Source organism: Artibeus jamaicensis, unplaced genomic scaffold (genome assembly GCF_021234435.1).
Source record: "Artibeus jamaicensis isolate MK-2021 breed Jamaican fruit bat unplaced genomic scaffold, CSHL_Jam_final contig_415, whole genome shotgun sequence".
Lineage (NCBI taxonomy): Eukaryota > Metazoa > Chordata > Mammalia > Chiroptera > Phyllostomidae > Artibeus > Artibeus jamaicensis.
In genome coordinates this window covers 13,979,990-14,007,419 of record NW_026521823.1, presented here as the reverse complement: position 1 = coordinate 14,007,419, position 27,430 = coordinate 13,979,990, and the positions used below count along the sequence as shown (strand labels likewise).

The 27,430-nt window shown below is 37.2% G+C and overlaps 1 pseudogene; it reads left to right on the top strand.

Annotated features, from left to right (window-relative positions):
• The first annotated feature begins 293 nt into the window (after window positions 1-293).
• Window positions 294-27,430, top strand: LOC119044086 (60S ribosomal protein L10-like; annotated as a pseudogene).

Sequence of the window (27,430 nt, the reverse complement as noted above, 5' to 3'; positions counted from 1 at the left end):
GCCTAAAAATTCACTATGGTGCTACTGTGCTCAGTATCCAAAATATGTAAGTGAATACATTTTAAGAGACAATGTTGTACCATAGTTCAAATTCATAAATGTCTCATTGCCTGCACCCATCATAAGAAAACGAGAAAGTATCAATAAAAAACAAACAAAACAACACAACCAGCCACTTAGAAAGTTAACAGCACTTCTTAGTAAATCTGGGATCAGAAAGTAATTCAAAATTAAACTACAAATTTACACTACAAGGAGACTGCAGCAGAATGAGAGCTCGTCTACCCTTCAAAATGCCCGAGAGGCACCGCGCGCTGAAAGACAGCAGCTACCATGCAGAGCCAGAGCAAAAGCAGAGCTGCAAACCAGAGGACTCATCGAAGGTCTGTAAAGAGGAGCAACTGTGCCGAGTGCCTGTCGCCATCCTGACAGCACACACATACACACACACAGAATAGCCTCTGGCAAAAGGACAAGCGGTTCACCTCTTCAGAAACTGAAATACTGATAAGGTGAGAGCAAAGGTTGCTAATGGAGAATTAGAGCCTCAGAAAAAGCCCTCTCAGTTCTGGGGATCTTGGGGAAGCCTTCTAATGATCAGCTACCTGTCTGTTCACCCTAAAGCGAAGACTGCTAGTTAACCCCAGCTTTTCCCCATAGATCAGGGCCCCTGCAGCTTCCCCAGTGAGGGAAGGTCAGAAATCATCCTGTACATGCAGCAGAAGAAAAACACATACCACCCACCTGGTGCTTAATTATTGGATAAAAATGGACAACCAGAAGCTACCAGATAGAGATATAAAGAACACTAGGGACGTATCAAAACAACAAAAGCTGACTCCAGGGAAATATGCAATTGAAAAAAGAATATTAAAAGTGTCTAATTGGTATACCCAGAGAGATTAGGAAAAAATTAAAGCGATATCTTTAACACACAAATACAACACCAAGGGGGAGAAAAGTTCAAAGAACACGCAAACTATATAAGAATATGTGATTTGTGTACAAAACAAGAGACTTTTTATTTCATTCATTCAACAATTATAGGATGTTTATTGTGTGTCAGGGTGTCAGGCAAATTCTCCTCAACAGTTGAAAATTGCTTAGTTGAAGAACCATGCTGACAATTCAAGCTTAAATTACCTATATCACTGAGAAATTTTAAAAAATTAAATGCCTAATAATGATAAAAATTAAATGCAAATGTTAAAAAACAAAAAATAGAATAGAGAAGATAGTGGGAGTAGATAAGGCAAAATCTCAAGGCAAACGATATTAATGAAATAAAGAAATTCAGTATGCCAAGCTGCTTTTGGCTCGTCTGTGAGTTTGGTGAGTGAGCAGGCTCCTCATAAGCTGTCAGAGTTTTCTACCACTGCAGCCAGGCCCCCATCCCAGGGGTACTGACCCAGAATCTCCAGGGGTCAGGGCACTAATAAAAACCTAGGCCTCAACCAGGAACGGAGGAAAGCAATGGAAGGAAAAGTGAAGGTGTGGACTTCCAGGCACCTGGATGTTAATAAGGAAAACTTGAGTTTCAGGAGCACATGGAGTGGACCTCCCAGACCTCCAGGGCCTAAGGATTTCAGAGCTTGTTCAGGGCCGGGAGCAGGTTCCTCTGTTTCTGCCTGAGTTCTTCTGCTCTCTTTTGTAGTATTAGTTTTTCTAAATTTGACATACAAACTCTCTGAAAGAAAGGAACTGATCGGTGTCTTATGAGTACTCACTGTGTTTCTCTAACCGCAGTCATTTGAAACGGAGACTGTAATTTCTATCACATAGCACTGCTGTGAATATTTAGTGAAATTACAGTATAAAGAATACCTGGCATAGTGCAATCTGCATACTGGGAACTCACTGAAAGGGAACTATTAATGCTGGTGAATTTGTAGCTACTACTGATGAATATTATAGCCAATATTTAGGAATGCTATTATCAATACAATTAATATGGCTGCTGTTTTTATTACTACTCTTAGAACTCTTTAGTTGGTTATCAATGTGGCTAAATCATGTAAGATAAAATGCTTAAGATAATATATAATCATAATTAAGGAACATTTTTCTTTATCAATAGAAGAAGCTATAGGAAATGGTTGAAAAATTTAGAGTGTACAAAAAGCACTGGGAAATCTTGTCAAAGAACACAAGTTCCTCTCCCTATCTGTTCTGGGTCTTCAAGTAATTTGTACAGAACCTATATTTCCAGATTCTATACTTGGAGACCCACTTCTTGCTTATGAGTTGTTGAGAAATTAAAATATCTTTGTCTCTGAGTCAGCTATTTCTGGTTGAGCCATTTATTACATCTTAAACTATTAATGGAGTTTAATATTCCCATCTTTACTCTTACTTTAATGCGAAAGGAAGAGAGTTCTGCTGTAGGGAAGTCAATTACTTCCCTCATTACTACTCATTACTATAAATACGATGAACGTAGAAAAATTTCATATTACCATAATCCTTGAAGGTACTTGTGGACACATTTAAGAGAAAGGTTTGCAGAATATGTGTGGTGTTTATAACTTCACAGGCATGACTGCAAAACTCTGCAGCTGGGTGTCTTTGATTAGTGCTTGTTCTGTGGCTGTGATGGCTCCATACACAAAAATGGGCTGAAACAAATTGAGGTGGAAAAGGTTGAATGCAGTTGAACTGCCATTTCAGGTTCTTGTTTGGGGCTCTGTAAAAGCAAAGTTGTTTCCTGTAGCTTTCGGTTAGCTGCTGTGCTATCCCGAAACCCTTAGTTCATTTATTCACCCAGTAAATAGCTACTAAGTACCTACCATGTGCCAAGAAATATATGAGATTAATTAATCTTATTTTTACTGGAGAGTTTAAGTGAAAATTTACAGAGTTCAATATTGTCTTGACCTCAGAGAATAACATCGCTGTTAGAAGGCAAAACTCAGTGTGACTACTTCCATTTGAATCCTATTTCAAATTCTCTCTGCAAGTCTGTCCCCCGGGGAAGCAGGGGCTAGACTGGTTCTAGAAGTTTTCATTTATGAACCTCAGCCAGATACGTTCACATTATTTATTTATCAGATCAAGGAGCCACACAAATAATTTCACTGTAATCTATAATTTTATTTGTTTATCAAAGGATTTGCTGTATATTTAAAGCCTCCATGCTCTTTCACTTCTCCACAGGTCATTGGTTAGTAATAATGGTTATTTCCTCTGTACTTTTGCAAAACAAATAGGTCTGGAATTATTAAGATACAGTTTAATATAGCAAATGTATATAAGCCACTACTAATATATTCAATAAAATTGTATATAATTCATAAGCTTGTTCCAGTAAAACATTTGAAAAGATTTAGTATTCTGATTTTTTAAAAAATATTCAAACTGTTTAAATATAAAATCTATGGGGTTTCCTCTAAAAAATTCAGTGTTCTGCCTCTCTGTCACAAATATTTTACCACTATTTCTATAGGAAAATCATATCTGATTTATATCATTTTGATTTAAATTACTTTTATATGTCTGTAACATACCTTATGTGTCAAGACTATTCTTGTCTCAATTTTTTTGGCAAATCCAACTCAGCTCAACACTTCTTCAAGGATATCAACATTACAGGAACTGCATCATCTGAGAGAAACAGAAAGGAAACTTTGAAATGACCTGAGCAGATTACAATGGCTGTGTGAATGCAGTGAGGTGCAAGTAATAAAACTGGTGGAAGGAAATAAAACTGATCAGATATGCAGATAGTAATCTCTTAATGAAAAATAAGTTCAAGGAAGACCTAGGGGAGATAATGGGAAATAGAGTGAATAAGGCTTTCCAGACAGAAAGTCATTTTGATAACAAGTTGATTCTAGTAATTAGAAATTTGGATGCTGAAAATAGCAATCAAATACAGACAAGGAAATGATGGTGACTTGAGGGTTACGACTTGCTTGCAGAATAAATACTGTTGGCCCTCTCAAAGTCACCTTTTTAATTCTAAAATAGTCTAAATAAGTACCCTCTTTCGGTGAGTCTGGAATTTAAAACATGAAAGAGTCAACAGGAAGAATTAAAAAATGTACAATCTCCAAGTGGGTAAGAACTTACAAGAAGAGAAATTCTCCAGACCAAGAGAATATGATGGAAGGACATAGTGAAATTATTGTACCATAATATGTGTAGCAGTTTAGAGAGCGATGCATTATTCAGTCTGTTTCATTTTATCCTCGCATCAACCTAGTATCAGAGATGAGGAAGATAAAATCCCTTCAGCTGATAAAAAAGCTTATATTCACAGAGGCTAAATTTTTCATACTGTGTCTACAGCCACAACTTCTCGTTTGGTTTCTTTTCTTTTGATTCTTTCAGCTATCCCTTTTTTTTGTCAGAAAACAATAAGTATCATAATGATCTGATCACATTATTATTCTGGCTCTCTTCTGCCTACCTCCCAGCACAGAAAAACTGAATGGAAGCAGCAAGAGCTATGTTTTGTGCAGACACAGGGTGGGGCAGAGGGGCTCCCAAACCAGAGTTAAAGGCCATGCCTGAGTTGCTTTCTCTCTGTACTGCAGCCTCCCTTCTAAATTTTGAGGCATTTTTTTTCATTTAACCATCTCTTGGGGATTGAGACCACTAATAATATACTCTCTTTCCTTCCTACGTTCTAAACTAATAGACATAAAATGGTGGTATTCAAATTAAACATGTCATAAACACTAGTGCTAGTTAAAGCAGATCAAGGTGCTAGTTCCCTTTTCATTCATTCCACCAAAACAAAAGATGTCACGGTGTACATCTTCTGGTTCACCACAAACATAAGGTGAGTGAATCTGAATGAGCAGGGGCCTAAAGGGACCAGATGGGTACGATGGGCAACAGTGATGTGCCTGCCAGTAGGCAGTACCCCTTACTGAAATAACAATACATCAATTTTTCCTGAAATCTTAGTTTGTATTACTTAGATTCCCATTCCTGTCATTTTCCCCCAGACTTTAGGTGCGGGCAAGTGAACCAAGACTGGTCAACTGGGGCATCCCGTTCTTCCTGTGCATAAGGTTGGGTGTGGAACACAGACCAGTAAAATCCATTCGGAAATATTTAGAAAGTGGGGTTGTGCTCTGGGAAAGAACAGAACTTTCTAAATCTACAGTCAGGACAACCCTGAAACATTGAGACCTCTTTTTTCTTAAATAAACATTTTTTTTTGTTTTGGCTAAGTTTAAAGGTTTGTGTTTTCTTTGTTTTGGCTTAATTAAGCCGGTTCGAGTTTGCTTCTCTATAACCTTTTCTTTCTTTTTTTTAAAGAATTTATTTATTTATTTAGAGAAAAGGGAAAGGAGGGAGAAAGAGACGGAGAAGAACACCAATGTGTGGTTGACCCTCACGTGTCCCCAACTTGGGACCTCAGCAACTGAGACCTATGCCCTGACCAGAAATCTAACCAGCAGCCCTTTGGTTCGAAGGCCAGTGCTCAATCCACTGAGCTACACCAGCCAAGGCTGTAACTTATTTCTTAAAAAGTCTAGACAAGATGAAGGTCAGGATGTTGGAATCTTAGTAATTTTAATTTATTATAATTAAACAATATTATTTAATGCAAACTTAAGATGGTTCCAGTGATTCTGGTCTCTTATTATTCACAATCTGGTGTAATCCCAAAGAGAAAAGGAAGAAGTTTCCAGATTTAATAAAAAAAACTAAAGGGAAATATTAACTATAATAACTACTTTAAATACGCTTCAAATAAATTACTATATGTGAAATTTGACATGTACTTAAATTAAGAGTAAATTTTAAATGGAATAGCCAACAGTAAAATTATTCTATACTCCAGCTATGACAGACTTGGAAAGACTATGCTAATTGTGGTTTAGGGTCAGGGATATGTGATATGCAAAAGGAGACACTATGACATGGTAATGTCAGCAAGTTAAGTGCTGTCTCCAACATTCAAGTTGTGGTTAAAGCAGGACTGATAAAAATTTACCATGAAGAGATACAAAAATAGTTTGTTTATAAGCAGTAGCTGGCCAAGAACTATTTAAAAACTAAAGGTTTTATTTTAATTTTCATTACCAGTTAGCCAGCTAAATATACTTTGCTACCCCAATATGAAGGCTAATCTTCAATATTTATCATTCATATCCTGCCTTGCTCATGCTTTTTAGCTATATTCAGACCTTCTGAGCTGAGGAAATCTCAGCTTTTTGGTCATTAGTGGTCATTATCCTTAAATGAAAATGAACTGGAAATAACTTTTATATCATTCTTATTGGGTAATTTAAAGGAGAAAATGAGAATATTAATGTTGAAAAAGTAGAGTGTAATAGTCAAAAAGCCTGTTGAAGAGAATACTGAGTTACAAGGATCACCGGACTGGACATGTCCTTGTCTAATGTTTCACGTAAGGTCTCTACTATTCCTCCTACTACCAGCAAAACACCCATCCCTGACTTCCAAAGCAAAGACAGGGAATTCTGGCCACTACACACGATCACCAGTTAGCTCCCAGTAACTTCAAATACCAGCATTCTGTAACTGCCAGCTATAATTATTTATTAAAAGCCCGATTTATGCTTGAATTCTCCATTTGTATCTAATAATTTAATCTACCCTTTACTCTAGTCTGGACCAACCATTCATACAGCCCTACTTGCCGAATACTGCCTTTATTCTTCAGTGAAAATGGAGCATGCAAAGGTATTGTCATCTCGTGGTAACCTTAAGCCCTCAGCTGAGCAGCAGGTGGGACTTAGTGAGTCTAGACTAAAACAGTGATGAAAATAATGCACTAACCAGCCCTTGAGACAGGAAGCAGAACAAAGCACTCAGCACTTTTCCCACATAGACTTGGGTTACGAGGTACTTTCTGAGATTCAGACGCATGCCAACCCATGCTACCCCATGTCAACGCACAGCACCCCTCAGTCATAAGCACTGACCATCCATGATGCCAGTCCATATTTGAGGGTTGATTTACTTCATCCATATCTCTCATTGCTGCAGTTCCTGTGGCACTATAACCTCCTTAATGAACCTCATATCATAATCTAATATTGCCAATGTACATTGAAAAATACCTACCTGAATGAAAGGAAGAAGTTGCCCCCTAATTTTTGAGAGAATAGTAGAAAAAATACCCATCTCATTTTGTGAGACTGATATGCATGATAAAGTGGCAGTTCCCTAGGCAATATCCTTTCCCTTTTTGTACATCTAACGGACAGCCGAAGTTGTCTGAGTAGCACCGTACTAAGGTAAAGGGGTATATCCCCTCATCTGTGAGGGAACCTGAAGGTATATCCCTCTACCATAGTTGAGTGCATCACAAAGACATTTCCGAAGATAAAAGAGGACAGAGGAAACTGAAGTTCAAGGGGAATGACTGGTAAATCTGTCCCAGCTAGTCCAGGAACGATCATCTCTCTTCAAAGTGCTGCCCAATATTTTCCCATTTACATTTTATTGGCCAGAATGTATTGCTTAGGCCACACCTAGACAGGCAGCAGCATGGACAATCAAGAGTTTCGCTGAGCACATTACTAAACCAAACTGAACTGGGTTTCTTTGAGTAAAAAAGAAGGGCAGAATGGAAAAAAGTCGTGGAATTTCAGTAATGATAGACCACTTGTCCAGTCTTTTCAAGAAGTTACATTGGTATATGTTGCAGCATTCAGATTATGGTATTTACATAACACTAAATTGGCATTCTGTCCTAATTTCTTAAAAGAAAACTAGGAAAATTAACTAATCCCCCAGTGAAAGCTTTTGAATATTGTATTCTTAACCCAAATGTCCTTATTATGTATTTTCCTCAGGCATTAAGCCATTTTGTTACATCTTACAGCAGCAATAATTCTCTATTCCATAAAAAATGGAATTTTACAAGCAGGGAAAACAGTTCCATAAATTAAGATGAATACCTGCCTATGCTGAAACAACACATTTCTTTCTTATTCACCCTTTTGTAATGTATTTGTCTTGGAATCACTCTCATTTGGTCTTAAATTTACAACTCCTTTTTATGGGTTGAAAATCTTGTGAAAAATTGGTTGACACCTAGAATATCAAGCAGCAAGGGATTTATAAGTGAAACGCACATTTTAGATACAAATGTTTTCTCAAAACATAGATCTCATTCTAAAATGTTTCTGAATGTATTTAGTAAGTACGAGTTTTCTCCCAAACACTTCTTCAGAGGTTATGGTGTGTATGTAAACACATACATACATGTACATATAGTTACCCATGTAGTTGAGATTTTTAATTATTTTTCCAAGGCAAAATAATCTCATGGGCATATTCTTCTTTATTTAAGAGAGAATTTGCTAGTATTAATACAAATCTATACATGGCAATTACTAAAGAAGACTCATCTGTAGAAAAAGTTGTAGAGCAACAATAACTTATCCTTTCATTTTAATTAATTTATTGAATTTGATTGTTGTTTTAATGCTACAAGTGAGGCAACTGTATCAGAATGGGTAAATACTTTTTATATTTTCACAACCAGACACTTCAAGGAACAATGCAAATAGTAAAGATAACATTTGTAGAAGTATGAATTTCTAGCATTTCTTCTCTCCTCCTACATATAAGCAACTATTAAATTCTAAGACAACTATAAAAATTCAAAAACCACTAGATCTCCTTAAAGTGTATATGGCTTAAGAACTTCAGTTTCAAGGTTCTGAAATATTTATCTTCTGATATTCTTAGGACAACTCTTCACAAAACCAATACTAACTTATTTTTACATGTGTGTAATTTAATATCTCTGAACTGGTATAGTTTCTCTGCAAGTAGTCAGATTTCATTCATAATTATGTATTAAGCAATTGTTGTATGCCAGGTCCCAAGCTAATTTTTAAAAAGTTTAATCCATAAACTTTAGTTTTGAAAAAAATCTAGGTTTGCAGTGGGAAAAGTTAAAGCTAAAACTAGTTACGCATTTTTACTCCATGTGACTAGTCATGAAAGGCAAGGACCATCCAAGAATACTCTATCCAGCAAAGCTATCATGTAAAATGAAAAGGCAGATCAAGTGCTTCCCAGATAAGCTCAAGTTAAAGGAATTCATCATCACTAAGCCCTTATTATATGAAATGTTAAAGGGACTTATCTAAGAAAAAGAAGATGATCAAAACTATGAACAGTAAAATGACAACAAACTCTCAATATCAGCAACTAAACTAAAAACAAAAACAAAAACAAACTAAGCAAACAACTAGAACAGAAACAGAATCACAGAAATGGAGATCACATGGAGGGTTATCAGCAGGGAAGGGGAGTGGGAGAAAGCAGGAAAAGGTACAGAGAATAAGTAGACAGGGGGTGTTAAAAATAGTATAGGAAGTGGAGAAGCCAAAGGATTTATAGTACAACCCATGGACATGAACTAAGGTGGGAGATTGCTGGAGAGAGAGAGAGGATTACAGGGCAGAGGGGAATAAAGGGGAGAAAAACATGAGACAACTGTAATAGCATAAGCAATAAAATATATTTTTAAAACAATGCTTAATGCTTTATTTTTATCTCAATTTCAGGTTAAATACAGAGTTAGGATTACAGAAAAGTCTTAGAAAGCTACTCCTGTATTAGAGAATCTTGATTTCATCAACCAGTATTTTTAAACGCCCACTGAAAACTATGTTAGGTGCTTAGGTACCTACAACAACAAAAGAATGGAAAAAGGCACATACTATAACTTCCAACATTTAAAATTTAGGAAGCAAAACAGTAATTATAGTACAAGGCAAAATGAAAGGTGCAATATGTTTGTTATAAAAGTGTTTTAGGGGGGAGAGAGAGAGAGAGAGAAAAGAGGCAAGGGAGTGAACACTTTCTTTGGGACATCAGAAAAGAGCTTTTATCTATGTTATCCTCATGACAGCCTTGCAGAGGTAGACATTCTAATTCCCATTTCATTAATGAGAAACTGTAAAAATTAAATAACTTTCAGGGTCTGCATCAATCTAAGATTCTGAAAAACACTGAGGAGCAAAGTACTACCCCACCGAAATTTCCCTCCCTCATACCCTCCACATAAATATTTTCATAAGAACAAGAAATAAAGCCCTGGCCAGGTAGCACAATTGGTTGGAGCATCGTCACTGATATGCCAAGGCTGTGGGTTCAGTCCCCAGTCAGGGCACATACAAGAATGAACCAATGAATGCATAAATAAGTGGAGCAACATCTCTCTTTCTCTCCCTCTGGCCCTGCATACAAACTTCCTCTAAAATTAATAAATAAAACAATTTTAAAAAGAAATAAAGTTTTGTTGGGTTATGTCACTTAGATTTGGGGCTGTTTGTTATTGCAATTTAATTTGTAATATACTCTCATTCAAAAGTGTTCTGGGCAGAGGAAAGAATAAATAAAATTGTTTAAATAAATGCATCAAAAGTGAAAAATGAAATTTAGTTTCCCTAGAGTATACTACCTGTGTAGGGTAGTATTGTGGGGTGAGGTTGTAAAGGCCAGTTGGGTCTATGTGATGAAATTACTTCAGTGCCAGATGGAAGGCAGCTATGCTCAGCTCAGGAGATATAAATCAGTGCTTGGGAAGCAGGCTCAACATATCATATCAAGATTAATCATCAGCAAGCAATGCATAGAATAGTAGTGCTTTCTAAACTAATGGATCTATTATCCTATATTTTAAAGCTGTTCCTTTCATTCTCAAGTGGATACAAATAATCCCTGTACCACATATCACTGCTCCTAAATCTCCATATTCTGGAATTATAGACAAAGTGGTAATCTGTGAGAGAGTCACTACAAAGCAGAAAATAAATTTCCATCCAGGTCTATGACAATGCTATATAAAGGACCAGAAAAAGACTTTGGAAGACAATAGCAGAACTAGTAAAAGTAGAACCTCACTCAATATCTAATATGCATGTCCCCCAACACTAGCTCCTCCTCTCACAAATAATTGAGATACATGTAGACTCTTTGCAAATTGAAAGTGGCAGATGCTTTATATATTTTTCCAAGATCTCTATAATAATAAATGGTCAAGAAGAATCATTGCTGAACTAGACAGTCTAATTTACAAAGCATACTCCATATTTTAGTGTAATTTATTTTGTTTGAAATTAGGAAGATGAACTGTGATACTGATTTTTTTTAATTTATTGATTTGTACATTTTGCTAAATGCAATCCTAAGAAACCTTAGGAACAAAAGATATCAATCCATTTTTCAAAAACCAACAGCTATTTGTTAAAACACTCTTTGGAATTACTGAAGAATGACATATTCTCTTGTAGCTCCAAAATTGTTAATGCAATTTTGTTAATAATTTGGTGATGACTTTTAAGTGTATTTCCCAGTCAATGTAGGTGTAATAAGCATTGTATCCATGATACAATTAAGATATTAAACTTTCCAAGATGTTTCATAGTAAAGAAACATCTATAATTGATTGGAGTTAAAGAAATGTATTTCCTCTGAGTAAATCTTTTGTTCACTGTTTCTTTGAAAACAAACCTAGTATTGCCCCTTTTGTGCTACACTAGAATGTTTACACTACGGTTTCTGAACCTTTGGCACTGTTGATGTGTTGGGCCTGTATTTGTTTACAGTTGCTACATTACAAATGACAAATCTGGTGACTTATAGCAGCACCCGTTTATTACCTTGCAATTCTGTAGGTCAGAAGGCCAATAGTGTGGCTGAGTTCTCTACTTAGATTTGGCCCGAGTTCTCATCTAGAGGCTCAGATCCTCTCCCAAGCTCATTCCTATCATAGGAAGAAGTCAATTCTCTGTGGTTGTGAGGGTAAATCCCGGTTTTCTTGCTGATGTCATACAGGAACTGCTCTTGGATGCTGAAGGTTGCTCTCAGATCTTTGACCTCAGGCATCTAACTCTGGGCAGTAAAGAACTTCCTTTACTTCTGTTGAATCCATCTCATCCTCCAAGTTGCTTTGATTTCCTCTTCTGTGACCATTAGGAGAAAACTCTCTGCTTTAACAGGGATCATAGGTTTAGCCTCCTTGATTATCTCCCTGTCTCGAAGTCAACTGTGCCATAGAACCATAGTCACAGTGTGAAGTCTCATCATATTCAAGGTTTAGGGATTACATAGGGTGTGTACTCTGGGAGGGGGTGATAAATCTTCAGATTTATCTTAGAATCCTATCTACCACAGTGTAGAACAATTCTTCCAGGTGGGTGCTGTTGCCTGCATTGTAGGATATTTAGCAGGATCCCTGGCCTCTCTACCTTCTAACTGACAGTCATACCCCTGTCCCAGTTATCACAATCAAAAAGGTCTCTCCAGACCTTTCCAAATGCCCCCTGGGGAAAAAAGTTAACCAGTGAAAAGAATCACTGGTTAAAATCCTAACCTACTATCATGAAACTCAGTGTAAAATAAAAAATATGCATTGTCCTATTTTTTAAAGTCTAGTAAAATGTGGATTTTGTCAGTTTGTTAATACAATTTTGTTAATAATTTGGTGACGATTTTTAAGTGTATTTCCCAGTCAATGTAAGTGTAATAAGCATTTTACTCATGGAAACAGCATTGGTTGCTTTGCCAGCTGAACAGCAACCAGGATTTTAAAAACTTAGGCAGACAGGAGACAGAGAAGTGGAAACTTTAAAGAACTTGGACTCCACTGAAAATAATGAGATAACTCATTAATAAAAGTCACAGTTGGGAGCATATTGGCCTTTAAGTTCTAGTTTCCCTTCAATTTGTTATGAATTTGCCACCTATGGAATTTTCTCTGTTTTCTTCAGTTTTATAAATATATTCAACATGGAACATTTTTTGGTTTTAAGTTACACAGTTTCGCAACTAACTCTGTAAAATGGAGGTGTCTTTTATTAGTTCTAAAAAAGTATCTTTTGTGAGTTTCTGGGGATAGCCTCTTCAAATGTTCTCAGATTGCTAAAACTTTCATGTCCAACCTCTCATAATATTTTTGAATGAAGAATTTTATAACATCCCCTTTTGACTTTTATTTCTCTAGGTTAAAGAACTCTAATTTTAAAAAAACTCTACTTACATAGTGGCAGTTTCTGGCTTTATACTTCATGACACCTCACACTTTTGTGACGAGGGGACAGATTACTTTCTTGAAGCCTTGCAGCCAAAGTATGTGCTAACCAGCTGTGGGACTCGAGACAACTTAAATTTGGGTCCTCATTGTCCTTATGCTAATCTGTACATACTTATCACATACCTTTAAGGAATATTGAAATGAATTAAAGATGTAACCTAGCCAAGGGCCTAATAGTTACTTAGCTCATACACGTCACTAGTAAATGTCCTCATTCTTTACAAAATGTGTGTTGAAAACTAGTCTGTGGTGATGCTGAGGATTGAAAGGTTGAAAGCATGTGCACGAAAGAGGCTGGTCCTGTTTTTCATCAGTCTACTGATTTTTGTGCACACATAAAGATGAAGGAGAGAGGGACAAAGATGTTAACTGTGATGTTCTTGCTCCACAAATAAGAAAATCATCGAGATTTTGGAAACCACTACACAGGTTTAGACATTAATAGTGATTCCCAATTGTTCTGTCTTTTCAAACTGGTAAACAATAAGTTAATAGTTCATATCTTAACTATTGGTTTAATAGTTAGAATATGTCTTATGTGGATGACTTTACAAAATACAGAAACCTAGGTCATAACCCAAGATATTCTGATTCATTAAGTTTCTAGTGGGGAATATTATATGAATAATCAAAAAAGGTCACAGGTGTATTTGAAGCATAATTCAAGTACCAGGCGTTCTAGTCCCGTGGTCAGAGATTTATGGCTACATATGGCATTATCCATCGACCAGTTTGGAACTACTGCCTAAATTTTATTACATTGTATGGGCTTGTCTCCATGTGGTACTTTCTTGTCTAAAGTGAAATTTCCAGAAGTGCATATAATATTTCAGGTCTGGATGTATTATTCTTTTATAGAAATGTACATTAATATTTTCTGTTTTGTGTTCAACACTATTCATCAAAAATTCTCAATATTCTAGCATACTGTGATGATATATACAAAGCAAAGCTCATAGTAATTATTTAATCCTGAAATATGACTGATTAGTAGAGAATCATATTAAAAATGAAGTCATTTTTAATATTTAATGTAGACATTTATATTCTAACACTGTAAAGTTCATATGCTTTTCCTTCCTCCATTTATATAACTTCTCCTGCTCCTCTTTAGATTTTGCTACTCGTATATCATTTCATTATCCAGAAATTCAGTGACATCTACACATTTAGCAGGTTTACTAATCCCTTTAAGAAATTGTTTTTTTCTTTTTTATTTAATCTTTATGCATCTTTAATTACCATTTAGTCCACTTATACCTGCAGCAAATACCTCCCAGCAAATACCACACCGTTGTCCATGTCCATGAGTCCTTTTTATTTTTGCTTTGTCCATATACTCCATCACCCCTTTGTAGCTGTTGTCTGCTCTCCATCTGTGAGTCTGTCTCTGTTTTGCTTGTTAGTTCAGTTATTCATTAGATTCCACATATGAGTGAAATCATATGGCACTTGTCTTTCTCTGACTGGCTTATTTCACTTAGCTTAATGTTCTCCAGGTCCATCCATACTGTTGGAAAGGGTACAATTTTCTTCTTCTTTATGGCCAAGTAGTATTCCATTACGTAAATGCCACATAGTTGTTTTATCCCCTCATTTACTGATGGACAATTGGGCTGCTTCCATATCTTGGTGATTGTACACAACACTGCAATGAATATAGGGGTGCCTATGTTCTTTCAAATTCATGTTTTGGGTTCCTTCAGATGTATTTCCAGAAGAGAAATTGCTAGGTCAAAAGGCAGATCCATTTTTGATTTTTTGACATATCTCCCTACAGCTTTCCACAGTGGCTGCACCAGTCTGCATTCCCAGCAACAGTGCAAAAGGATTCCCCTTTCTCCACATCCTCGCCAGCACTTGCTTGTTGATTTGATGATGATGGCCACTCTGACAGGGTAAGATGGTATCTCAGAAACTGTTTTACAGTACAATAGCTAGTGATTATGCTCCCATAAGCAATTTTAGTAATTCTTCCATCCACAGCTTTTCTTCTGTTTATAATCTATGTTCACTGACTCTAACTCAGTCTATATCCATAATCTATTGTTTCCATGTTTCTCATAATCCTTTATTTTTTTAAACAATGTGTTTAATGTTTCCAAAATTTTTTCAATGTTGTTAGTCTAATTTTTAATTTCTAAGAAGTAAAAACTTAATACACAACAAAAACCCTTCAATTCTTAAGGTGATCTTCATTTATAGAAGTTTTGCTATCTTTCTCTAAATATGATACCATTCCATAAAACTCTTCTAGTACTATTTTTATTGTGTTCTACTAAGTGGAAATAAGTATACAAATGAGACTAACTGGGCCATAATTCATAGTTATCCCAGGAGTCCCTCTCAGGAATAAAATTAATAGGTATTCTTAAAGTATTTATTAATTATATGCTACCATGTTTTTATTATTTTACCCTGACTTTTTTTTCCTCCAAATTCTTGATAATTGTTTATTTAGTAGTCTCCACTATTTTCTTAAAATCCTGGCTTTAAAATGTTTTTAGCTCAGCTATGAGGAACACAGCTGTAAGGTATACATTTTACATGGCAACTCAAGAATGCCCAGACCAGCCCATTCTGGGTGATTCAGTTGGTAGGATCAATGTCTTGCACAGTGAAAGGTTGCAGGTTTCATTTTGAGTCAGGGCCCATGCCTGGGTTGTGGTTTGATTTCCCAGTCAGGGTGCACATAGGAAAAACAACCAATGGGTTGTTTCTATCTCACATCTGTGTTTCTCTCTCCCCCTTCCTGTCTCTCTAAAATCAATAGACATATCTTCAGGTAAGCATGAAAAAATCAATAAAAAAGAATGTCCACGACAATGGTTTACCAGAGGCATCTTCCCACTCCAGCCTACATACTACCTCCAATTTTGTTGGATAATTATAGCTGCAGATCAAGGTATAACATGCTGTGTGTAGTGTATACAGACAAGTATGTCACTGAGCTTTGTGCTGAGCTTTGCAAATGGGCATCTTGAACTGGATTTGATTTGTTTGTCAAAAATGAAGAAACATTACAGTCCTTCGACTTTCAGTGTCCTGGGCCAATTAATACCCATTGTAATGCAATTTTGTATCTGTTCTTTGCTTTCTTCTAATGTTTCTGTTTCATTCTGATTCTAACATTCACCATTTTCTCTAGAGAGTGGAGATCAGGCTGTATCAGTGAATAAGACACAGGATGTAATTTGAGGTTTTGTAGTCTAGAAAAGATGCATGTGATGCCCTCATTATAATGATGGACAGAATCCTAGAAAGTTAAGCATGCTAACATTTGCATCCTTAAAAAAGGCAGGGAAATAAGGCTGTCTGCCTGTGACTATTTGTCAAAGGCACTAAAAATCATTCTTTAAAAAATTATTCAAGGCGAGAGTTGTTTGGAATTTTCTCCTTTAAATATAAGAAGTATCTTCTTTATTTTTTTAGGATAATGATGAATCGTTTCCAAAAATATATTCTTTTGAATTGAAATGTTTCACACTTGAAGAAAGCCTAAGGCAAGTGAAGTGTAGATATCTGAAATTACCAAGTTTTATATGCTAACATGTTATCAACTGATATATATGTATGTTATTTGAAAAATGTAAATATTAGTAACTATTCTTACTTTCTCATACAGAAGTTTTCCCTCAACTTCTAGGAATATTAGAATGACTTTTACACTTAAATCTCAGGACTCAGCTATCAGAGCTGAGGTCTAGGCAATGGCACTCAGCACGTACCCCCAGCTCTCCATCCCTCCCCTCCCCACCCCAGCCTTCAGCATCCCTGTCACATGTCTTCTAGGACCCTTGTCCTGCTGATAGGCAAAGAAGGTGTCCGCGGTGGTATGATCTACAAGAAATGTTCATGAAATGGCTTTCCACCTGCAATGTTTTCAGCACTGACCTCTTCTTTCCCTTTCCCCCCACAATTCCCCACTGCTTTTGTGCTCCTCTCTTTCACACACACACGCACACACACACACACACACACACACACAGCGCACCACTTTTATTTTGGTGGCCATTGCCCTGCAGCCCTTATTGCTGTCAAAACCACATGGGCTTGGGACCAGGGCTGGATGGACAGACACCTCCCCCTACTCACCTTTCCTGTGTGTGGTTGGAAAAAAATTTCTTTCTGAGTAAGCAAAATGCTACTAAACAACAAAAATCAGGACTCATACAATTAAGATGACTTAGCACAGAAGACAGGACTGGTAAAATGACGATAATTTACAGGAATGAAAGTCACAGAAGTGAAGTGGAAATATCCCTAAGGTTAAATATTTGCTGAATTCCATCATTAAGCAAAATATAGTAAACACTTCAACACCTTTTAAATTAACTTATGGTATCTCATCACAGGGTACCATATTTGAATAGCAGACATAATGAAAACATATCGAGAGAAAAAAAGGAGTCATTAAAATACATGTAAAATTGGGACTAGGGTACATAAATGTGTTTAAGTAACTGTGTTTCAAACTGTGAGCTTTTCTTTTACGTAGTATTTTGGTTTATGATACTGTTTGCATTTGACAGACTTTCCAAGTAATACATATACATCTTAGGCATAATCTCAGGAGTTTCAAATACTTTTATTTAGTGAGATAACTACTTAGGAAATTATAAATTTAATGAGGAACTAACATTTAAACTGACAAGTATAATATATTGAAGTGATTTCTGCACATTTAGAAGAAAGTCTTAGAGAAAATCTTAGAGAAATAGCCTGAGCTTCGAAATGAGAGTGAAATAATTTTGATTTCGGTTCTGCCACCAACAGGTGGTATAAATTTGTCATAGTATTTAACCTCTCAAAATACTGCTGCTCATCTGCAAAAGTTCCTAGAGGCATGAAAAGACATGTGTGAGAAATGGTATTTGTGAAGTACTTTGTGGAGTACATAGCACATTGTAGTCATTCAATAGTGATTTCTATTATGTTCAATAGTGAATCATTTTTTCCAAGGTGACAGGAATGGGAAGAAACATTGGAAAGGTTTTAAAGACAAGACACTGTTGGGACTTAACAGAGGATGGCTTTTCTATGCTGTCTGCCATAACATTAATGAGCTCTAAGCTGTACTTGTCCCTTATCCCATAACCCTTATAGAAAGGGGTACAGCATAAAGAAAATAAAAAAATTATTATGTTCATTTAAAAATTTTAGTTAGATAATGGAGATCAAAATATGACTACCAAAAGCAGCTTATTTGAAATACAAAAAGTGACTTTGAATTAACTACTTTCAACTCACCTAAGTCCTATCACTTTGATTCACATATACTTTCAAATAAACCAGTACTGACTGGATAATTTTGCTAGGAATTAGGACAACTGCAACTACATTTTAACAGGTTTTCTGAAAATATGTCTTGATCTTTCCAATGATTTGCTTGGAAGAGATTACTTGAGTTGAAAATAGGGAAATACAGTTCATTTCAGGTTGAAATGGGAAAATGAAGAGTTTGGAGCCCTGCTACTTGGAAGATCTCCAGTTCTGTGAACCCTCTTATCATGCATGGTAGGACCTTATTATTTTATCCTTTTCTACAGCGTCATGGAAAGACATATTTGCAATAAGTACAGTGAGAATTATTCAGGTTTTTTAGGAGAGGTTAGAAATGGGTGAAACTTTTAAGAAGGGCAGAGTTCAGAAAAATAATATATAGGCCTGACCAGCTCTTAATCCTTTGTCCTATTTTCTAACATGCGTAAGTATTCAAGCTTGTTATGGGAATATTTGGGAGTGTTTACATTACTTACAAAATTGTTTGTCAAGAACGTAATTACTAGGTACCTATTAGGTTTCCTGGACTAAGCTGGGAGATAGAGATCATCCAAAAAGAAAAGAAGAAAATGCTGCACACTCTCTTCACCTCTGAGAAATTGATTTACTGAGTCAAAAGAAATGAATATTATGTACTGGTTAATATGCATAGAGTACATTTAATGAAATAGAAGATGTCAGAATGAGAAGAGCACATGACTAAAGGAACTGGTGGGGCTAGTGGTACATGGAAAATGTGGATCTTACTCAGAGAAAGCTGAAGGCTTTCTGGATAAAGAGATGCCTTCATTGAGACTTCCATGCCATGAAGAAGTTGAGAAAATGAAGACAGGTATAATGGCCTTGCAGTGGGGGGCAAATAACAATCTCAGGATGGGAAAGAATCAGCTCTGATAGAGAATGGAACTTTGAACTGATTAATTAAACACCAAAAAATACATTCATAAATGAGAAAATGCAGAGATACTTTTTATTGACAAACGGAGTTCTATCTGTCCTCCCATTATGTCTCCATCCATCACAGAACAGTGGTGTTGGGAGACTAAGACTGAATCAAACATAATTAATTTGCTCAACTGCAAGTGTTGGGTGAATTGTGCCATCACTTCAAGGGCACAGAGACATACGTTGGGGCCCTGTACCCTTCATATCCCTTCTGTCCCTCTAGGTAGACAATGATTTTATAAACCTTCTGCATTGTTAAACAGAGGGAACTGTCCAGATAAGGTAGTTCAGAGAAACTAAGATTTAGATTCCAATGCATCAAGTTTGCTATACTTTCAGGGTGAGTAGGCTAATGTGAAAGAAAAATCATTGCAGGACAAAGATGAGGAAGACAAACCACAACATTCCTTGGCCACGTGAAAGCGAGTAGTACCCTCTTACATAGTGAGAGAGCCTTTATTCCCAGGTGCTGGACTGGGGAGAGGTGATGACTGATCACTCAAAGCTGGCATACACTTTTAATTTTATTTTTAATTACAGTTGACATTCAATATTTTATAGTAGTTTCAGGGGTACAGCATAGTGATTAGACAATGATATTATTTACAGAGTGAGCCCCATGATAATTCAAGTGCCCATCTAGCATCATGCATAGTTATCACAATATTACTGAGTACATCCCTTTGCTGTAGTTTGCATCCCTGTTATTATTTTGTAACTTCTAGTTTGTACTTAATCCTTTTACCTTTCTCACCCAGCCCCCTAACATGCCATCTTCTTTGATAACCATCAATTTGTTCTCCACATCTATGGTTCTGTTTCTGGGTTTTTTTTTTCAACTTTGTTTTTCGGATTCCACATATAAGTAAAATCATTTGGTATTTGCATTTCTCTTTCTGCTTCATTTCATTTAGTGTAATGCCCTCTAGGACCATTCATGTTGTCATAAGGAGTAGGATTCCATTCTTTTTTATTACTAATCTTCCACTGTATGTATGTACTACCACATTTTTATCCACTCATCTGTGGATGGGTTCTTGGGCTGCTCCCATAACTTGGCTATTGTAAATAATGATGCCGTGAACATAGGGGTGAATATATCTTTTCAAATTAATATTTAGGATATTTTTCAGATACATCTCCAGAAGTGAAATTATAAGGCAGTTCCATTTTTTTTATTTATTTTTGAGGTAACTCCATACCACTTTCAATAGCAGCTATAACAGTCTACATTCCCACCAACAGTGCTGAAGCATTCCCTCTTCTCCTCATCCTTGACGACATTTGTGGTTTGTCGATTTATTGATGACGGCCATTCTGACAGGTGTGAGGTGATAATTGTGGTTTTAATTTGCATTCTGTGATGATCAATGATCTTGAGCATCTTTACATGTGTCTATTGGTCATCTGAATGTCCTTTTTGGAGAAGTGTATATCAGAGTCCTGGAAGCTGGCCTAAACTTTCAAATAATTACACTGCAGATCACATCCAGTACCTCACAGAGTTTGAGGTTTTAATTCTCAAATCCAACTTCTGGAACTCAATTTGAAGGTTTGTGGTTGTCCTGCATCAAACAAGTCTTTCGGCACCATTTCTTCCAGCAGCATGTACTCACTTCATGTCTGTGTCACCGTTTGGTATTCTCACATTATTTTAAATTTTCATCATTATATTTGTTTTGGTGATCTGTGATTAGTCATCTTTGCTGTAACTACTGTAATTGTTACCGTTCGTAGACATTGCATGTGTTCTGACTGCTCTGCCAAACAGCGCTTCTTTCTTCTCTCTCCCTATTTCCCTCTCCTCTGGCCTCCCTCTTCCCTGAGACACAACAGTATTGAAATTTGGCCAATTGATAACCTACATGGCCTCTAAGTGTTCAAGTGCAAGTGTGACAAGTCGCCCAGTTCAAATCAAAAGCTAGAAGTTATTAAGCTTAGTGAGGAAGGCATTGGAGAGCCGAGACAGGCAGAAAGTGATATCCACTGTGCTGGTTCAACAAGTTAAGAGTGCAAAGGGAAATTCTTGAAGATTAGAAGTGCTACTCCAGCAAATGTACAAAGGATAAAACAAACACACAGCCTCACTGCTGATATAAAGTTTTAATATTTTTAATTAAGGTATGCACATTGATTTTTTTAGATAAAATTTTATTGCACATTTAACGGACCATGGTTCAGGGTAAACGAAATGTTTAAACGCACTGGGAAACCAAAGAATTTGTAGGACTCACTTTACCAATATTGACTTCATTGCAGTGGTCTGGAGCTAAGCACACAGTATCTCCGAGGTGGTCCTGTATTAAGAGTAAGATTAAACTACACACGGAATTTACTCACTATGAGAACAGGTAACACTTTGTTTTGTACTACATTAAATTAAAAATCATGTTACTCACCTGGACTCATTAAAATGGTATGACATACTTGCTTAAGTTATGTGGAAAATTAGTATTTCTAAGCCATGGAAAGAATTATATTAGAGGTTTGAATTTCGATAAGTTATATGAACTAAGATACAAAATAACAAATGAAGACAATGCAGCTTTTACTAACAAACTATCAGCATTGCAAACTGCAAGTATAAGTTACACTGAAAACATTTTAAAATGTAAAAGAAAAAAATACTATTGAAACAAAATCAACAAAATTAAAATAGAAAAATATGCGTAATTAGATACTCAGTGTATGTAATCCATTTTAAAAAGTATTTTTTACTGTAAAGTCTTTCCTTTTTAAGATATTTTTAAAGATTTTATTTATTTATTTTCAGAGACAGAGGAAAGGAGGGAGAAAGAGAGGGAAAAAAACATCAGTGTGAGAGAAACATCAATGTGTGGTTGCCTCTCGCACACCCCCAACTAGGGACCTGGACCACAACCCAGTCGTGTGGCCTGGTGGGAATCAGCTGAAGACTTTCTGGTTCGGGCCAGTGCTCAGTCCACTGAAGCCACGCCAGCCACGGCAAGAAGAAATTATGTGATAATTTTCAATACATCTCCGAATCTCATAAAATACAAAGTCTTGGTAATAAAGCACATTTTAAATAAAATGTGCGTATACTTTCAAGCACGTATAATTTCTTAGATTGTTTTTCCAAGCTTTTAAAAAGAGTTTCAGAGAGAAATAAACCATTTTCCTGCTGGGTGATATAGACCTCATAAAAGGTTAATAGAATGCTAGAAACCTGATCAGTGTATGTGTTTGTCTCACTGTAGGTAGCTGAGCTGTACAATATTAAGCACATAATTCTATGTTGCAAGAGGAACACATGTGGCCCGTGGACCTGCTGGCTACTGTGTGGCCATGCCATGTATGTCTTGATTTGGTGCTGAAACCTCGGCAAACCAGCACCAGAGGCTGATACCAGCTCCTCCGACCGGGAGTAAGCTGTCTCTAATTCACTGCGTTCTTTTCTGTTTATTTGTTTAAATGACAGAAAATTAACTTTCTTAAGTGATAGAATTAAAGAAAAATAACTGAATGAAAGAGCAAACACTCTTAAAACTATTGGTGCAATAAAGTTAAAAGCCTAATGAGAATGCCCTCAGATTCATTTGAAAACCACTGTAGCCCCAATAGTTTGTTTTTTCTTTTCAGTATTTATGAAAGGAGGGAGAGAAGAAGTAAGGAGGAAGAAGAATGGGGGGAGGCTGAGGGTGTGCAGACCTGCAGCGGGGCCAGAAGACAGCAAGCGAAAGCTGCCAGAGAGAAAGGGGCTGGAGGGCTGGGTGGGAAAGATGAGGGAATTAAGCAGTACAAATTGGTAGTTTCGAAATAGTCATGGTGTTGTCATGTCATGCACAGAAGAGGAAGTGTGGTCAATACTAGTGTACTAACTATGGATGGTGTCAGATGGGCGCTGGAAGTAGTAGGAGTAGCATTTTGTAACAAAGTATGTGACTGACTAACTGCCGTACTATACACCTGAAATAATACAAAATAGTAATAATGTAAAGGGTAATTAAACATTTAACAATAAATTTAAAATTAAACATTTTTTAACAGGAGCTGATCTTTGTGGTCCCCAAAGTTTAAGCTTGTTGTAGGAATGTTTCCAGAAAGAGTGGAAGTGGGCGTGGACAACAAGGATGATGTCCTTGTTGGGCGAGCACTATAAATATTATCATGCAAGTCAGACCGATGAATTCACACCCAAATTGAAACGCACAGGACACGGAACCCGCAGGTCTGCCGTTGGGGGTTGGAGTCCCTGCACCATAATGAGGCTCGGAATCAGACCATTGACAGTGTCTGTCTCCTTTGTTGCTCCATAATTTAAGGCTGATTCCAAACAAGGAGGAGTAGAGACGAGAAGACTCCTTCCTCCAAACAATTAGGAGTAGAGACTCCAACACATCAGAAAGCAGGAGTTTCAGGATACCTGCCAAGCAGGCTGGGACCCTGCACAGGTGTTGGGACCTGAGGGAAACTGAGGGGAAACCAGAATGACGACGGGACTGGGCAGGCAGGAGTGGAAGCACTGGGGGAGGCGGGAGCTCCAGGAGGGTAAAACTCGGACCTCACCCTGCCATTGCGGACTGCTGGTGAATTCGCAGGCTGGTTGCGGGCCCCAGCTGTGGGTGTACCAGGCTCCCGTCTACTTCAGATAATATTCATTTAGGACTGGTGGGCTGCCTGTGGCAAGCAGGGCTGAGGTAAGAGGGAACCACGCCAGGGGTCCTTCAGGAGAATCCCAGAGCCCTCACTGGCACTTCACAGACTTGGGAGATCTTTCCGTTTCGTTTTTTGTTTTGCCTTGTTTTTATAACTGTTTTTTTTGCATTTGTTTTCCCACATATTAGCAGTGATTATATGTAGTCTTTCCAACGCTGCAGGAAAGCCCTAGCAACTAAAATGGCAGAACAGAGATTCTCTGTCTTCAAGTGGCTTTGCAAACATAGAAATTTACCTAGCATTGAATTCATTTGTTCAGCTACAAGGTGACTTCTTTCTTTTAACTGGTGTTCAATTTCTGTTGAACAGTAAAGCAAAGAAGACTGTCTTTATGCTCAGATATTCTGTCTGAGGAGCCCTCCCTCTTTTAAACAACAGGCGTATCACTCTTATCCTGGGAGACTGGTGTGCAAGACAGCTGGGGAAAGTGAGCAAGAAGTCATCACAGAGCGGTGAGAGATGGCATGTTTACTCTTAACCATGCAAAGTGACAGACAAAATAAGATGTTTGCTAAGTTTATCCTCTTAAGGAAGAAGTAGTCAGAAGACTGGAGATGGTTCTGTGTGCAAACAGCACAGGTGATGCTGTATTATACTGATGTAAATCAAGTCCTTTCCAGGATCTATTTCTAAATCTAATATTTTCAGGCAGTGTGTCTATATGTGTGTATATTTATTTTTCCAGGTAGAATTGCAGTGTTGTTTTAATTCCTTCAAAAACTTATCTCACAGTGGAAGAAATGGGAGCAACAGCCACAAGAAAGAGAAGAAAGCTATAGTGTAGGATAGTTTAGGATACAGGCAGATTGGGGTTGAACCTAGAAGAATCCAGAGCCCTAAGTTTAGGAATAGGAAGGACCGGATGTGACTTTAGTTTTTGCTAGCCAACATGTGAGAGAACCCTGAAATCCCAGTCTTCCTATTTCAGGATCATTTATTTTTTTAACTTGTATTTATTGATATGAGAGGGGGGTTGATTTGTTGTTCCACTTATTTATGCATTCATTGGTTGGTTCTTGTATGTACCCTTACCAGGGATTGAACCTGCAACTTTGGTGTAACAGGACCATGCTCTAACCAACGGAGCTACCCGGCCAGGCCTTCTGTGTCATTTCTTACTGGGTACCCCTGATCAGAGTTTGGGACCCTCTAAGGCCTGAATCCTGGATCCTGGCTACTTCCATCCTGGGCTCCAGCTATCTCCACAATGTGCATTCAAAATTAAACCAAATCAATACATTCAGAAGAATTTGATAAAAATCTATGTTCAAGAAACAACAGGGTACTATAAAAATGAACCCTCATCTGAGACGGTGAAGAACCATTAAAATTTAAAAGTTTGATTAAGAATTTTTTTAAATGACAGTAAACAAAAGAAAGAAGGAGTAAGGGAAGCTCTTCTCTACTAAAAAAAGGACAGGTAATAAAAGAAGAAAAGATAACAGTATTAGAAAATCCCTACTTTGTAGTATATGACATAATTATCAATTCAGGTCTAAGATCATCAACAGCTATTAGAATTACTTGGTGCCATTTTATCAAGTAATTGAAAATTTGAATAGAGCCAATATAGCTTCCCACAGATCATTTACTAATAGAAAGGAGGAAAAGTTCTCTAAAATGGAAAGGATTCTAGTTATTTCCTGCATAAAATGACCATAAGTATCACCATGAATAGTGAAATACTCTGATGTTGTGGGTCTCCTGATAAAATTGGCTCTGAAAAACCACACCTCACCTATGAAATGTTATTTCCCAGACTGTTTAGCTTTAATCAAGACTCTGGCCCTGGCTGGTGTGGCTCTGTGAACACTGGCCTGAGAACCAGAAGGTAGCTGGTTTGATTCCCAGTCAAGGCACATACCTGGGTCACAGGCCAGGTCCCCAGTAGGGGGCGTGTGAGAGGCAACCACAGGCTGATGTTTCTCTCCTCTTTCTCCCTCCCTCCCCCTCTAAAAAATAAATGAATACAATCTTTAAAAAAACCTCTATTCTTGTGCTATACAATGTTAGACACCAGACACATGTGAGTATTCCACATGAATTGTGGCTAATCCAAATTAATATGTGCTATAAGTATACGTACCAGATTTGATTTCATAGAAATAGTACTTTAAATCAAGAAAGTGAAATGTATGAACATTTTTTTAATATTGGTTGCAGGATGAAAAGATGTGCTTTGGATATATTGGGATTAAGAAAAGACCTTATTAGAATAACTTCATTGCATTTTCTTATTTTTTAAAAGAGGCTATTTGAATATTTAAAGTTGCATCTGTGGCCCACATTACTACATTTTGGTTGAACAGCGCTGTTTTAGATCCTAGTTTACAAAAATACAGGTCACAGAGAGTCATGGTCATGACCGAAGAGAAAACAATTAAGCAAATCCAGATTCTGGAATAGTCTATCCTACAACTGTCCTAAACTAATTAGAAGTAAAATGTCAAGGGAAAAAAATGAAGGAACTGCTTTAAATGAAGAGAGTGAAGACATACAACAGGAAAGGCAATGTGAACATAAATTAGATTGAATTGTGTTTAGACGAGGGAAAAAAAAACAAATGGTTATAAACGTCTTTCGGGGAATGAGTAGAGAAATTTGAATATAAAATAGACATTATGCAATGTTATGGAATTATTACTACTTAAGCATGATAATGGCATTGTGGTTATGTAGGAGATTGTCTTTATTCTTAGGAGATGCATACTGAATGATTTCACAATGACAGGTCTATAACTTTCAAATGGTTGAACATAAATGTGAGCAAGAGATCCAAGAAAATTGAAAAATATATTAAAGATGACTGAATCTAGGTAGAGGATTGTACTATTCTTTTATACAAAAAAGTTTTCTTATATTCTTTCCCTTTGGCATACGGCTTAACAGCCTGGTCTAGCCGTGGGTGGCCGTCCTGCCCGATGTTACCAGCCTTACTCAGAGTCTGGCTTCTTCAGAGACTGATGTCAAGATCCGCATCTTTGACCCGGGATGGAAGAAGGTAAAAGTGGCCAGTTCCCCTTCTGTGACCACGTGGTGTCAGGTGAATGTGATCAGCTCTTCTCTAAAGCCCTGGAGGCTTCCTGTATTTGTGCCAACAAGCACAGGGTGAAAAGCTTTAGCAAAGAGAGCTTTCACATCTGATGCGGCTCCACCCCTTCCACATCCTCCTCATCAACAAGATGTTGTTGGGGCAGAGGCTGACAGGCTCCAGGCAGGTGTGTGGGATGTATTTGGAGAGCCCCAGGGCACAGTGGCCTGGGGCCACTTTGGCCAAGTCATCACACTGTGGGCACCAAGCAGCAGAACAGGGAAGAGAAGCAGCAGAACGAGAAGATTCATGTCTCTAAGAAGTGGGGCTTTACTGAATTTAGTGAGTATGAGTTTAAACTTGGCTGAAAATCAGCTTGTCCCAGATGGTTCTGGGGTCAGATACATCCCTAATCATGCCCCCTGGACAAACCACGGCCCCCACACTCATGA